The 12,471-nt window shown below is 39.2% G+C and overlaps 1 long non-coding RNA gene across 1 annotated transcript in view; it reads right to left on the bottom strand.

The window, feature by feature from the left end:
• Window positions 1-2,758: 2,758 nt before the first annotated feature.
• LOC123984603 overlaps window positions 2,759-12,471 on the bottom strand; it is a 42,333-nt gene continuing 32,620 nt past the window's right edge. The window contains exon 3 of the long non-coding RNA XR_006828462.1: window positions 2,759-3,040. This is a non-coding gene — a long non-coding RNA (uncharacterized LOC123984603). The remainder of the gene's footprint in view (window positions 3,041-12,471) is intronic.

Here is a 12,471-nt window from a genome sequence, read left to right as displayed (position 1 = left end):
ATATATATATATATATATATATATATATATATATATATATAATGATCTGAAATAAAACACATTAAGTTGACTGAATTTCACAGAGGTTGCCTGCTCATAATCAGATCCCTGCTGCTCCATCACTGTGCCAGTGAATGAACTATGAACTATGTCATGTAATCACTTCACCTACAGCTAACAGCACGCTCTTTCCGAGACCGTGAAGTCATACATTTCCAAGACAAAAGACTTGGACTTGGATTAAAGTGGTATATTTCTGAGAAAAAAGTCACACTTTTACAAGAAAAAAGCTTGAACATTATTTGAGTTTAAAGTCATAAATTTATGAGAAAAAACACAGCTAAGCTACTTTCCAGTATTAAGAGATCCTTCCTTGTGAAGTCAAAGAACTTAAAATATTGGGAACAACTGCATGTATTTACAAGTTACTAAGAGCTGACACATGCTTTCAAGTGGCATTGTTGCAGCCCCTCACATCTGCCTAACAGTCTAAGAGCTTCACCTCTTCTCTGATGTCAGCACTGACTCTTGACTTTAATTAATAACTGACAAAAACTTGGAAAACACAATTAGGCTGAGGGTGATCAAAACCAAAGATACATATGTATAATCCAAGAGATTCTTCCAGTTTCTGCAAATCAAACTTCAATCAATGCAGTCCTTTTTAGATACACATGGTGTTCTTGAGGTGTTCCAGTCGGGTTTTAAGACATTTCATAGCACTGAATCTGCACTTTTAAGAGTTTTTAATGATCTTTTATTCTCAACTGACTCTGGAGATTATGCAATTCTTATGCTTTTAGATCTTACAGCAGCATTTGACACAGTTGAACACAGCATCCTTATTTCTTGCCTCGAGCATGGTGTGAGGATTACGGGCACTGCCTTAGAATGGTTTAGGTCATACTTGTCAGACAGAGACTTTAGAGTCAGTTTTGGTGGCTCTATTTCATCTTCTGTGTCCCTCACATGTGGAGTTCCCCAGGGTTCGATTCTCGGGCCAATTCCTTCACTCTATTTGCTTCCCCTTGGATCAATCTTAAAAAGACATAACATCAGCTTCCATTTCTACGCAGATGAATCGCAAATCTACCTGCCCATCAAACGAAAAGATGGTAGTTCTTTAACAAGATTGGTTGACTGTTTTACTGATATTAAAGCCTGGATGGCCTTAAATATTTTAAACTTCAACGAGAGTAAAACTGAGGTCATGGTTTTTAGACCCAGTGGCACCACTTATGTCTCACAAATAGACCTGGGCATTTTGCAACCCTGTGTTAAGTCTGTTGTAACAAACCTGGAAGTTAAAATGGATTGTGATTTTAAAATGGAGAAGCAGATAAATTCTGTTGTGAAAGCAATTTTCTTTCGACTTAATCTTCTTGCTAAGCTTAAGCCCTTTTTATCCTTCACCAACTTCGAGAGGGTCATACATGCATTTATCACAGCACGCCTTGATTATTGTAATGCTCTGTATGTAGGCGTTAGCCAGGCCTCCCTCTCTCGACTACAACTGGATCAAAATGCTGCCGCTCGTCTCCTTACTGGAACTCATAAGCGAGATCATATCACCCCTGTTCTTGCCTCTCTTCACTGGCTCCCTGTTAATTTTAGGATTGATTTTAAGATTCTATTGTTTGTTTTTAAAGCCCTCCATGGACTAGCTCCAGCCTATATCACTGATCTGTTGAAGCCACATGCTCCTTCAAGGTCTGTGAACCAGTCACTTCTTGTTGTCCCTAAACACGGCTCAAGAGCAGAGGGGATCGAGCTTTCTCAGTCGCAGCCCCGAGACTATGGAATTAATTGCCTCTTCATGTCAGACTGGCCCCCAGCCTTGCGGTTTTAAAATCGCGACTTAAAACATATTTTTATTCCTTGGCTTTTAATCTGGCATGAGAACTGTAAGTTGTATTTGTCTGGTGTGGTATTTTGTCTACTTATTGTTTCATGTCAATGTACAGCACTTTGGTCAACCTGGTTGTTTTAAATGTGCTTTAGAAATAAAGTCTGATTGATTGAAAATGATGCACTATAATCTAAATATTTAGTTCAGTATAAGAACTTTTATTCACCAACGGAATTTTTTACCCCTATTTTCACACGTAAAAACACAAACAGATGGGTTTGTGTTTTCAGAAGCTCCAGAAGTGCAGGTGTGGCTGACTTTACATGAAAGTGGTATTAGGAAAAAGTTACATTTGCATTCCTTTAAACCTGCCATAACAGATTTTTCTGGCCACTTGGGGGCAGGGGAAACAAGTTGTGACCCATTGACATGTCATCACTTTTTACGTTGATGGTTGAGCTCAAAACAGATGCATATTTACACATCTAGCAGTTATGGAGCAATAATTGGATTCCAATTTCATTCCTTTGGAGTTGTGTTTGTGTTCACCTGATTAATATAAGTCAAATATTCACTGTCTTTTTAGCTCTGTCTTTTAGCTCTTGTGGGAAATATATGGCTCTTTAGTTAACTGTTGCTAACTGTCTTGTGTGTGTAGTGCTGAGCGGGTAGTGTACATTGGGGTTTTAGCACTAAAAACATCTTCCTCCTGTGGCCGAAAACAATGCTATAAGAGTGGTAATAACCAAATGAGTAAAGATTGGAATTGGAGAGCTAAACAACAACCTAAAACTCTATAAAGCTAATTATCTGTAGGTCACTATGAGCAATCTCTTTTACACTGTTACATTGTTTTTCCTTTCACATTCAGTTCACTGCATCAAGATAAACAGTTGGTGGTGCTAATTCTCCAGTCAGGTGCTATTAAACAATTGCAATGGAAGACAGCCACGGACATTTAGCTAACTTTCTAGTTTGCCAAGATATGCTGCTGTTGTGATGTTAGCTAAAGTAGGAGCAGAGTTGCGAGTATCGCTGTATGGAGCTGGTGCGCTGGCTCTGGGAAACCATCCTTTCTGCCGAAACATGATCCAGGGGTCGATGAGTTACTGAGCATGCCTAGAGGCCCTGGAAAGTCCAACGGTCTGGGTCAGGGTCACAGTTAGAGTTGAGGCAGAGGTGGATGATCACCTGCAGGGGAAAGGAATGACACAAATATTCAAATATTTACTTTCACTCACTCACTCACTCACTCACTCACTCACTCACTCACTCACTCACTCACTCACTCACTCACTCACTCACTCACTCACACACACACACACACACACACACACACACACACACACACACACACACACACTTGAAGATCCAGACTGACAAACATTTTTCATAATAATTCCCAGCACTTTCCTCCAGCTGCCCTTAATGACTGTTTGGTCTGTGTGTGAGAAACTGCATGTGAAAGTAATTGGAAAGCAAGAAGGGAGGCTGTCTACATTGTTTAAAGTCCTAGAAATTAGATGAGTTAGTAATTCTGCTTTCAATTTACTGACCCTGAAAAATCTGTTTCTGGTATTGGCCAACATCTGTGTGCACGCCTGTGTGTGTATGCATTTGATAAAAGAAAGCGAGAAACCTGAATCTTGACTGACAGCAAAAGTAACCATGGAGGTCAGAGTTGAAAAGCAATGTTTGGGTTTCACATTCATGTATTCACGTGCACGCTGTGGGTCAAGCAACCAGTACCACACAAAAAAACACACGCAGATTTTGTAGTAGTTCAGTGCCTCAGCTTGGTGACGACGAGGTAATTTCTTGTGTGTGTGTCCAATGCCTTGGAGGATAATTTTTAAAGTGAGCTTAATAACTCCATCATTTCCCTTTTCTTACTGCTTATAAATAATTTTTACTACACTTACTATTCAATACCTCCAGTTTGAAAGTATGTTGCAATTACATCACCCAGTGTGTTGTGTTAGTGTTTTTAACGTTAATGTCTTCCATCAGTCATTTTACAAAAGTGTGTTGTTGTTTTTTTAAATGGTGAAGGTTTTTCTTTGGACTTTGGAACTCTTCAAGCACTCATGAATTTCCTTGTATGGCTGCATAATTTCAACCTGATTTTGAAACAGGATTTAAGGTAACAGTGGAAAAGCCAGTTTGAGATGCCAGTGTGTCTGCTTTTGACAGATGAGAAGTCTGTTTTTCATCATTTTAGCTCAAACTTAACTTCAGTGCAGCAGTAGAAAGCAGCAGCCGGTCAAATTATCACCAACAAAATCCTGCTGAACAGAGCTGACGATTGACAGGGGTAACTAGCCTGAAGCAAACTGGGGCTTCCAGAAAACTGCAGGAGATCTGTGTTCACACGCAGACTTCTACGAGTGTATAAAGCTTTGTATAATGTATTGATCCTGATCTGTCCCTGTTCTTTTAAATTCTTAAGTCTCACATCCCAAAACTAACCAGCTACAAGAACATTTCTTTTAATCTAATGGATTAAAGCAACATTATGCAACTATTTAACCTTAAAACAACTGCTTCAAAATCATTTTCAGAGAATGGGCATTTTATTCTCACTTCACGCCACAAACGTTCTTGTACTGTGTAACTTCAGTTGAGAGGGTATGATCTCCCATGAGAGGTGTGTCAGCGCTTTATAGCACTATGTCACACAGTATTCACAGTACAGACATCATGGCAGAGGCAAAGTAGGAGTTAAAGCACCTCACGTATTTGCATTAACCACAGAAGCTTTATTTTGAAAGTCTAACTGTACGTTGCATATTTACCATTACTAACTTGACGTAGCATAGTTATTGTCGCTAACTTCGGAGCACTGAGTGTCCAGAAATGATAAAAATATAATAATGCCTTTGATTATGAGTTATGTTCACATTTACATCCAAATCAAAAGAGTATTTGTGCTGTCATCATTTTGCGGTGCCGGTGCTTGAGATAACAATGTAGCATTTTTGATTTGATACACTTCATTGTGCACTTATTATCAGGGTTTTCTGAGTAAGTGCAGCAGGAGTGAGCCCAAATGAAAGACACTGTGAGCTGAGATTGAGTTCCAGGGTTTATTTATCCCAAGCACGACAAACGGGCATGAACAGAACTCACGAGTACAGGAACTGGAACATCCAAAAGGTCACGACACGACACGACACGACACGACACGACACGACACGACACGACACGACACGACACGACACGACACGACACGAGACAATGACCGGACAGGGAATGAACACAAACACCAGACATTTATACACAGTGAATAACGAGCAGGGCGGGAGCAACACAGGTGACTGGGATCAGGGTTGACGAGGCAGAGAAACAGAAGGGAAAACAGAGAGACTAGCAGGCAGGCAGATTACTGAGGGGGGAAAAGACAAAACACAAGTTACTCAACACTAAACATCAGAGTAATATAAACAAGCGGACAGATCACAAATGAACTAACACCAACAAGGAACTCAGACAGAAGCCTGGATACAAGACCACAGACAGACAGGACTGAAACCCAGACACAGAGAAACCAAAATCAAAACACCGAGAAGGCATGGCCAAAATAATATAACACCGACAAGCTCAGGACAGGATCGTGACACTAATAGCCCATACAAGGCCTTAAAACAGAGCTGAAGTCAGGCAGACTCTTCCATAGAGAGCCTAAGTCCCTCCCATGAAGTAAGGACCACCATGGGACCTTACTTCAGAAAAAATATGTTCAGTAGTCAATGGCAAGAGACAGCAAATTTTTTGATATATATTATTTGATATATTTCTGCGTGGAACATAGCTATGTTATCTAATTAGCAGCAACCAAGCAATGAACGTTAGCTAGTATTACTGCGCTAACATGTTGGTGACGTATATTGTGTGAGACGAGAGATGTAGTTCATTCAAAGGTTTTCATTCAAAACGACATGACTGTTTTACAACAAACTGCAACTTTCTTGATGGACAAAATTATCTTAAATTGATAAACATTATATGTGTAATTCAGAGCACAGTTCAAACAGGATCAAAAAACAAGTTGTCTCTCGCCATTGATTACCGTTCATATTTTTCCAAAAATAGGTCCCATGGCTTAGGCTCTTTATAACAACTTCTACCCGCTGATAGTCCACAAAGGTCACACACTTGCACAGATAAGTATTTAATGTGTAATTTACATTGCTTGCAACTATTTCCAAAGCATACTACAAGCCCTTAAACCAATTTCCTACTTTCCATGAGATATGGGTTTCTATTGATTTGTGCAAGAGTTCATCTATCATAGTGAAGGTTTGCGTGTCAAAGTTGCATTATTGCATGATAAGGTGGGCCATTTTAAAACTTGGGATGTTTAATAAGGATGCTCTGACACCTGAGGTTTCAGATTTTACTACCAAACAGAAATGTTGAAATGGAAGAAATTACCACATTCACATGAACTTTTCCACAACATATCACTTTGTTTGTTTTCTGAGTTTGAGTTTCTCACATCATAGCTCATAAATGCAATGCTTTTCAGAAGCCAATAATAAAGTCTTAGGTATTTGAATGGCGTGACCCCTGGGCCTCAGTGTTTGTCGACCTCCACACATGAAACTCAAAGCTAATGACACTGTCACAGTCATACTGAGATAAAAACTCCACATTTTGTCAAACTGAAAGAATAAATTGAATTTTTAACCTACACTTGACCCAGGTCTGATCTTTTTCATTTCAGGAAAAACCCATCAGCAGCGAGTCAGAAAACACTTCCTGTTGTGTAAATCCCAGCATAGATTACCAACTATAATCTAATTTCTGCATAACAAAAAGTAGCTCCAGGAGGCAGACACATCATGAGGCAGACTGACCCCATATTGACCCGTTATTATTGGTTTTGTCTTGGCATAGTTGATCTCACCCTGTCTCAGTGTGTTGGACTGAGATTACTGGCTATTGGAGCTCGGTGGGACAGCGGCCAACCTGTTCATCTGAAGTAGAAAACAGTGCAGTAATTTGAATCTGTAAGTCAGGTAGTATTGTTCAGTCAAGTGTAATGAGATGACAGATAACTGTGGCCCGTTTACTCCGAGCACCACTCCCTTGTCTTTATTCAACAGCCATGTCACAGGAAGATGAAGAACTGCTGCACTGGGGAGCGGTTCTGCCTTTCCGGACTAAATTGTAATGCCTTTATTTTTAAAGCACTTATCAATGCTTTTAAAAGTTTATAAAGCGTCTCATAACCCAGACAAAGAAAAGACACAGAGACTGGAAGGAAAATAGATGACTACTACTGTAAGGGAAAAATGTTGTAATGGAAAATTAAACACATAAATGTTCCCCTGACAAAGGTTCTACTTTAAAGATAAGCTTTATTTGAGATTTTATGCTAGCAGGCAATGTTTTTTGCGTGCTAAAGTAGGATCTATGAAAACCGTTAAGAGCCATAAGCTACATCAGACTGTAGCTACACTGACAATAAATGTTAGGAGGTTTAATTTATTGTTGGATTTGGTATTTGCACGGTAATTGTCAATAACAATAATTATTATTCTTTAGTTAGCCTAAAATCAGTGACTGGAAAAAAGCTCATCAGCATTATATTGTACATAACAGTTACATCATGCTGCCTTTTTGTGCTGATAGTGTGCCACTGCCAAGTACAGCTTTAAAAAGGAAGGCTGTGAAGACATGGTAGTTGTTGCTCATAAAAAGTGACTGACTAATAAAAAAAAGCCTTTTAACTTCAAGATCTACAGATTTATCACCAGCTACTATTTCATTTTTTCTTCCTTCTTGATATTTTCCCCTATCAAATTCTCTGCCAGTATGGGATGACTTTTTCTTTTTCCTCTCTTTCTTCCCTCTCTCTGCCGACTGTAACATAACATAATGAAACATAATAAATTGTTAACTATAGGTGCCCCCCCCTCCCACTTGCATTTATCCTCCATCAATCCCACTTTATTAGTGTGGGCAAGCTTTCCCCAGTGTTACAAGCCAAACCATTTTATTACAGCCCAAAACAGCCAGTCATCAAACAATTATGTAACGTCTGACTCCTGGAATACATAGCATTAGGTGTTTCCAAACCATTCCTCATTTGGAGATGGAGTAAAAACTCAGCAACTTCTTAGAGAGCAGCAGGCAAATGAGAGAAAAAACACACATCTGCCAACAAGAGTTGAGCATTATAAAATCTGATCTTACATGTGGCAGATCTAAGATTTTACTGTTGAACTGCTGCACTTCTGTTCCACCTTAAAGAAGCAAAGCAAATGATGCTTTCTTTTCAGATATTGGAAATAAAGTGTACGTACAGATAACCATACTTGAAAGTGTCGGCAGCAGCTTAACAGCAGATGCACAGTAAGGGACAGTACAGATAAACCTCAGGTCAGTGTTAACACCAAACAAATATTCTCATTAAATTATGAAATTTCATACTAAAACGTGCCTCAGTCATGTAATATTGAGTATTAAGTCATTAGACTTGAAGCATGTATGAGTTGTGAGAATATTGTTTTTTTAATGTTTTTATTTGACCCTTTCCTTGATCATTGTCTCTGGTTGTAACTGAATGTTGTGATTACTTGGTACATGTCTTAAACCACTGACCTGCAAGGACATACTCACATGAAGACATTTTTAACTTTCATCCGGAATGATGACAATGAACTGTTGAAGCCTGAGTAAAGAGTTCAGAGTAAATCCATGCCCGTTGAATAAGATTGCCTTTTGGAAAGAAAGCCTTATTGCCAGAAAGCCTTTAACAAACTTTCACCTTGCAGACCGCTGTTTGTGTCCTGTGTGAAACCAAAAGTCAATGTTGACTTATTTTCACCCAAACCACAATCTTTTCCTAAACCTAACCAAGTACTTTTGTTGCCTAAACCTAACCAAACAGCGAGTGACACCTGAAAATAACCATTTTATCCCTCAACAACTTTTGGTTTCACACAAGACACAAATCCTGCTCTACTGGGTAAAAGGAATCTACTGGGTCCTCCGTTTCACCCATTCATCCACTGCAAACTCCTCCCTATGAGGATTTTGTCACTCTAAACACTATGTGACCTGACTTCCTAAAAGCTTTCTGTCAGAAAGCCCTGAAGGCAAACTTCGCCCAGAGCCGCTATGCACAGATAGAAGATCAAAAATCAAAAAATGGCCGGTATCAGTTCAATACAGAATGTGTCTTTTGATTTCCACTAACAGGACGGTTCTGTATTTTACTGGACTGTTGGTGACCCTAGTCACAATAGCTCTTCAAGCTTCTTTCTATTTTCTCTGTACAGTGTTCAGGGGATTGTACATCATTCAAACCAGAGTTATTGAAGAGGGGAACGGTCTACAAGCTAGCTAGCTGGCTAACTTTAGCTTTAGCTCAGTAGCTGGGCTAGTAGTGGTTTATTTGAAAGATGTATTTGTACTACTAAGTCCTGTCTCATAACTCTCTGGAATCTGGCCTCTTGAGTTGATACTCTCTGACAGAGGTTACAACACAGCTAATAAGCTACAATAGCTTCTTCCATTTTGAACTCCCTGGCTCACCACTTCCATCGCTGTCAAGATGGCTTGATATTGGTCAATATCAAGGCGCACCCCCGTGAGCAAATCCACTAATCACTGTGTCCCGTTAAAATAAACTGATCTCATAGTAATATTTTACCATTTTAAAGGCTCATGAACAAAACCTTACATAAACCCTAAACAAATTCATTATAAATTTAAATTATTGGACAGGTGGTGTACAGTGAGTTTTTAGTGACAAAAACACATGGGAGATATCTGGATTCAGCCAGCACAGCATACACACACAACCAGCATACAGTATTACCAGTAAGTGTGCCTGGGTCGTTCAGGAAGCTACTGTGTGGGCAGAGAGAATATCAGCTGTGACTTCCCCTGATTAAAAGAGAGAGAGAAGGGGGAAACGATGACGCAATTTAATGCACAATGCCTCATCTCCCTTGATCACTGATAAGGACCAATGTTGCAGCTTTGTCTGTGTGTGTTGGGTTGGGCTCAAGGGCGATCACTCTCTCTCTGTCTTTTTACCCTCTTGACTCCACTTTTGTATCTCAGCATCCCTCCCATTACCTCTGGCTCTGTTCTCTTACCTCACCGTGAATGGCTGACATTCAGATGTGTATCAATTAATTAAATCTCACTTATCTGTTGGTAATTTAAAACATTGACGCCCCCAGAGGGTTCACCTGTGGTTAAGGCTTAAAGTCAAAGATATCTTGTTGTCATATCCTGGTAACAATTCGACATTGGAATCACTTTGTTGTCTCAACAAACTAATAGACAGGAACTTATGCTGGTAATGGTGCACAGACAGTGGCATTGTTTACATGCAAATGATAACCGATCCATGCAAAAGTTATTGAGATATTTTAGTCTTGACTGAAGTGGTGGACCAACCAACAGATTGATATTGCCATCCCAGTATAGCTATCAATGCTATACCTGTAGCTTGTTAGTTAGGATGCTAGGAACCATGGCATAGACCTTTGCACAGATAAATGTTAGTTGCAAACTCAGTTCTGAGTTTGTGCTGCAGTCTGGTTTGTTCGAATATTAATCATTTGTCCTGAAACACGACACTTGTGTCATCTTTGTACTATGATTGGGTTTTTGGCACCTGGCAGTGCTGCAGATTTTCAGCACATCTTCAGCTGCATGATTTAGAGACACGCAGAAGACTGATTGTTGTTAATGGCTTTTAAAGAAGTCAATTCAGTCAGTCCATTATTGAGAAAACATTGAAAATCTTGACCATTTTCCTTTAAGTGTAGAATTGTTCACGACACTATGATTCATGTTGACAGGTATACTGTAAGTCAGTGGATTTGAACAACTCATGGTATTTCCAAACTTAGTTTGTTTTAACAGTTGAAGTTAAAAGGAATTCCGTGCTGATTTGAAAAAATAAATATTATGTTCCTGATGAATAAATTAATTAGGGCTCAGTTAATATGATGGGACATATTTTAAAGTCTATGGGCAATGTGTTACATCAACATTTCAGCAAGGAGTTTGTTGTATTGTTGTTGACATTATTCTTTTGAATGCAAAGCTTAAATGGAACCAGTATGGACAGTTGTGGAGGTTTTACATAAGACAGCTACGTGTTGCTTACGTGCTGCTCACGCCCAGGTCTGACTGTGAGGGAACTCTGTGTGAGAAGCAGGGCGGTGCTGGAAAAAGCCTACTGGGTAAATAATGCTTGAAAAGATATCTGACAATGTGACATAAAAAAACCCCTCTCCATTGAAACAAACACTGCTGTGATGACAGCGCTGAAAATGAAGCGCCAGTCGGCTCCTTTCAGGGGGGGAAAAAAGAGTGGGAGTTCCTTGTGCCTTCAAAGGCGACCGCTGCCAGAGCTACTGCATGGTAAAAGAACAGTGCAAAGAAAATAAACTCTGTCAAAGTGCTTCTGAAAAAGTACTACAGATTATCTCTAATCAAAACACTGCAGAGCACACAACGTGACAGATAATGAGCCACAAAAAAAACATTCTGGTTTTAAAAAAGCATAGTGAGGATGCTTGTCGACTTTGTCACCAGGTGGACTGAATTATGTGTCTAAGGAATTCCTAATACACTCTCACACACAATCAGACATAGAGTTGGCACCTGCAAGGTATGGTGATGATTGTTTAACCCTCAACAAAAATATCAGGCCATGAGTGATACACAATTACAACTACCGCTTTTACTATGGTGTTGGAATAGCAACTGGATAACCTTTGCTAAATGCCAAAAGTTGAATCGAAACCATTACACCATTTATTTCCCATCTAATTTTTGAGTTTTACTTAAGTTGATAAAAAAATCTCTTTGTTCTTGAAACATAAAGATCATCTGAGATCTGTATTAGAAATTTTCAAGGAGAAAAAGATACACTTATAATGCGTCTGTACGATGCACCCAGCACTATCACTGACAGGGTTAATGTTGAAGGTGAGGGTTTGCAAACACTTGCTGTTCCACTGAATGTTAACAGGCTTGATTCCAACGAACAGGATGTGCACTTTATTGAGACGTCAGCTACCAGATTTGTGTAATTTGAGTGTTCTGCCAGGACTCTCCAAACATGCACACATGCACGCAGGCACACATACCTACACTATAATTAAAATTGTGAAACTTAAATTTTACATTTTGTGTAGGTAAATACAAACTATAATGATGCGGAAGCTATTGCACATAACTTTCCACTTCTCAAACGAGACATATTAGTGGAAATAGTGTCTACCTCTGGGTGGGTGTTTCCCATGGCAGTGTTTGACTGACAGCTGAGAGCCAGAAGCTCATACTGGATATCCTAATGGATGTTTTTTCCCCTTTTTCTACAAAATCCCCAGAAAGTTAGCAATCAGCAATTAGTGATTCAAGTTGTCTTACCTTTTTAGATGGCCGGAAAAAGTACACGATTTTTTACTTGTGTAATTGTAGCCATACCACACAATTAAAAGTAAGTTAAGTAAAGGTCCTGCATTCAGAAGCTTACATAAGTAAAAGTAAGTAAAAATTAAGTAAGCATTACTTCTTAGCATCAAAAGTACTCATTATGCAGAAAAATGGTCCCTGTCAGTGTTTTAATGTTATATGTATAT

The sequence above is a fragment of the Micropterus dolomieu genome, linkage group LG16 (assembly GCF_021292245.1).
Source record: "Micropterus dolomieu isolate WLL.071019.BEF.003 ecotype Adirondacks linkage group LG16, ASM2129224v1, whole genome shotgun sequence".
Taxonomy (NCBI): Eukaryota; Metazoa; Chordata; class Actinopteri; order Centrarchiformes; family Centrarchidae; genus Micropterus; species Micropterus dolomieu.
This window is presented reverse-complemented; position numbering and strand designations above follow the sequence as displayed.